Source organism: Chinchilla lanigera, unplaced genomic scaffold (genome assembly GCF_000276665.1).
Source record: "Chinchilla lanigera isolate Chin_1 unplaced genomic scaffold, ChiLan1.0 scaffold00067, whole genome shotgun sequence".
Lineage (NCBI taxonomy): Eukaryota > Metazoa > Chordata > Mammalia > Rodentia > Chinchillidae > Chinchilla > Chinchilla lanigera.
Genome location: NW_004955468.1, coordinates 2,252,607 through 2,256,866, shown reverse-complemented (window position 1 = coordinate 2,256,866; position 4,260 = coordinate 2,252,607).

Sequence of the window (4,260 nt, the reverse complement as noted above, 5' to 3'; positions counted from 1 at the left end):
TCACAGTGTAGTAAACTAAAATCAACATGGATCAAAGATCTAAATGCTAAAACAGAAACACATCCTGCTGAAAGATAAAATAGGTAAAACTCCTGACGTCGTAAGATGTAGGTAGGGCTGGGATATAACTCAGTGGCACAATGACTGCCTGGCAAGTGTGAGGTACTGAGTTTGATTCCCAGTACCAAAAGAAAAAAAAAAATGTAGGTAAGGATTTTTTGAACAGAACCCCAATTGCACAAAAAATAACATGAAGACTCAATAAAGAGAATAATATCAAATTTAAAAGCTTTTCCACAACAAAGGAAATAACCAACAGAGTGAAGAGACAACCTGTAGAACTGGAAGAAAATCTTGCCAGCTCCACCTTAGAGAACTAATATCCTGAATGTAGTATAAAAACTCAAAAAAATTAGAACCCCCAAAATAAAAGACCCAGTCAAAAAATAGGCAACAGAAATGAATAGACACTTCTTGAAAGTACAAACGATCAACAAATAAATGAAAATATGTTCAACATTGCTGGACAGCAGAGAAATGGATATTAAAACAGCACCGAGATTCCATCTTGTTAAGATGTCCAATAATGACAAACTGCTGCTGAGGTTGTAGGGGAAAAGGAATGCTTCTACATCGTTATTGAACATGTAAATTAGTATATCCATTATGGAAATCAGTATGGACATTCCTCAAACACTAAAAATAGAAACTCCATTTGACCCAGTATTCTCCTTCTAGGTATCCTCCTGAAAAAGTTAAAGACATTATATTATAGTGATATGTGTATACCCATATTTATAGCAGTACAATTAATAATAACTAAATCTTGGAAGTGGTGTATATGTCCACCAATAAATAAATGGGTAAAGAAGATGTATTTATATATATAAAAGTAATACTCTAAAGGATAAACTTGAGTCTTCTGTGAGAAAATGGATGTACCTTGAGACCATAATAAGTGAAATAAGTCAGACACACAAGCTTAAATATCACATGGTTTCTCTTACGTGAGAAAACCAAAATATAAATAAATTAAAGAGCAAAATAAAAGACAGATAATAGGAAACGGGAAGATCTTTTGTAAATAGGAAGTGCGCCAAGAGATGGAACTTAAGGGAGAGGGAGGGGGAGTAGAAGGGGATGTTAAAAAAATTGCGATTTGTTATGTATAAGAAGGCAGTTGGCCAGTATTATATTTTGGTCACGGATATCCCCCAAAGGTCATGTGTTGAAGGCTTCCTTGCCATCCTGTGGTGCTACTGGGAGGTGCTAGAACCTTTAGGGGTTGGGTTTAGAGTAAGGACATTAGGTCATGGAGGTCTTGCCGTTAAAGGAGCTATTGGTGTTCTGGCTACTTCCTATTTCTTTGCTTCCTAGGTGAGATAAAGTGAACAAATTTCCATCACATTTTCCATGCCATTTAACACCTCCTCACTGGCCCAAAGGCAACAAGACAAAATGATTGCAGTATGGAGTGAAACCTCTGAATCCATGAGCCAAATCAGACCTTTCCTCCTTTCCTCCTCCTTTTAAGACCTTTCCTCCTCCTTTTAAGTTGTTTATATCAGGTATTTTTTTTTTTTGTCCCAGCAATGGAAAGATAAACAGCCCAACCAATATAATCAAAGTGTAAAAGAAAAAACTGTCAGGAATCAAAAATGTCTATTTGTATCAAAAATATCTTTCAAATGAAGAATAATTTTTTTTTTAATTTGGGAAGATAAACAAAAGTGAAGGGGTGATAGAGACCACTAGGAAGCAGCCCTAAAAAGGACTTGATTTAACCAATGGGCTTTTCATCTGAGTCTGTCCAAGTCCTAGGCTCCTTGTCTGAAGATGAGTGATGATAGTATGTGATGATAGTATGTGAACCTCTGTGAGTCACTAATCCCTACTAAAACCTGTAATGGCAGATGAAGCCAGAAAGCCTCAAAGGATAAAACAAGATTACAGCCAAGGACGCCTGGATCCATCTCAACTAGATAAAGACTATACCCTCAGGCATCTCACTCAAGGTGGATTAACTTAATCTTTATTAAGAATTAATTTAATACCTTACTTGGAAAAGTCCTTGAATAATTTGGCTTTTCTTGAGTATTCCCCTTCCTTCTTGTGATAACCAAATAAATACAGGCTACCCACAGAAGGTCTTGGTCTTAGCCCTGAGAGAATCTAGAATTCTTTGAGAGGGCTTTGATCCTCCTAGAGCCCTGAAATCATTCCATTTGCCTGTTTTTATTTAGCCTTCACTGTACACTCACTTGGGAGATTGCAGACCTGATCGGTCCACAATAACTACGGGATGTTATTAACCTGATAAAAAGGATTCATTCAATTTACCTTGTAAGAAATGGTCCAGAATAGAAAAATCAAAGGACACTACAGAAAACATGGGTATCATCAAGATGTCAAATAATAACAAAATGCTGGTGAGGCTGTAGGGGGAAAGGAATGCTTCTATATTGTTGTTGAACATATAAATTAGTATATCCATTATGGAAATCAGTATGGACATTCCTCAAAAATTAAAAATAGAAATTCCATTTGATGTCATATAAAATCACATAAAGAAATAAAGATTTCAATCCAACTAAATACATGGGTAAGTAGAAAAGCTAGTATTATTGTAACTATGGCATATTACTACTTTTTCTTTTCTGTATTATTTACATAGGGAACAAATCTGATGTGATTATACCATGACAGTTATAGCCACCATCTTGCTATTACAATAGCCCAGCATTTTTTTTTTTTTTTTTTTGGCCAGGAACTAATGCCTAGCCTGTCTTTTAAGTGACACTTGATATGTCAATAGTTTTTGATAATGCCCTGGTACATTCTAGTTGGCTAAGGGCTACCTTTGTGTAGAAATCTTCTCTTCTGCCTAGGATGTCTTGCTGCTTTCACAGATATGCTTCTGCCTATATGTTCCTGATAAACTGAATGTTGTACAATTCTGGTTTGCCATCTACTTCTTCAGTCATAGCACTTTTGTCTTTGGTGTCTAGTTCTGGTGCACTGGCACTGGGTATTTCTGAAACACTAACCCTCTTAAAAATAACAATTATTAGTACAAAATCTAATATTAAGTTTGGTTTGTAACTCCTATTTTGTTTTCTCTATAATTTAAGAAACAAATGCATTAAGGAAATTATTTTTCTTTTGGGGCATGCAATACATAAAGAAGTAATTTTGTTCTACCACAAAGGGGTGGGGCGGGGACAGACTTGAAAAGGGGCAGGTTTTTCTGTCTTACTGAAATTAAAATGGTATTAATTCAAATTAGAAGGCTTGGCATGGGGGCCACAAACCTATAATATCAGCACTTGGGAGGCTGAGACAGGAGGATTGCTATCAGTCCAAGGCTAACCTGGGACACATAATGAATTCAAGGTTGGTTTGAACTACAAAGCAACACCTTGTCTCAAAAACCAAAAAAATCCAAATTAAGAGTTATAATGCTATGACACCAAATGTAACCTCCATGACAGCCACAAGGAAAAATTTTACTTAGTACAGACAAAAGGAAATGAAAAAGGAATTCAAACATTTTGCTTCCAAAGGGAAAAAATGAAAACTTAAGCAAAGACATTAATATAGGAAATGCAGAACAGAAAAGTTACAATATAGAAAATAGTAAAATGACAAAAATCCTTCCTTTCCCAAATTACCATAGTTAAAATGGCTTAAGCTCTCCAAAGTAGAGAACAATCTAAAAAGGAAATTACAAAAACAATTCCAATTCCAATTGCAATACAATGTATTGTTAAAACTTCCAAAAAATGTTATTTGGAAAAAGGATATGTAAGAGAATTTGCCACTAAGCAGACTAGCCTTACAAGAATAACTGAAAAAGTACCTGGGTGTGGTGGCACACTCCCGTAATCCCAGGAGGCTGAGGCAGGAGAATTGCCAGTTTGAGCCAAGCCTGGGCAACTCAGTGGAACCCTACATCAAAATAAAAAATTAAAAATGGCTTGGGATTTGCTCAGTGAGAAGGCTCTGGGTTTATTCTTCAGTATCGAGAGAGAGAGAGAGAGAGAGAGAGAGAGAGAGAGAGAGAGGAAAAGAGGAAGAAAGAAACCTAAATTGAAAAATTTCTTCAAAGAGATGGGTCATAATATAAGGAGGATATATAGAGAAAGTATATTTTTTCCTTGACTTTATTTTGGCTTTGTGGTATTTTTGTGGTATTTTTTATTAAGTCCAGGACTTTCACATGAAGCACAATTCAAATGAATTGCATCTGTAGCAGTCTGA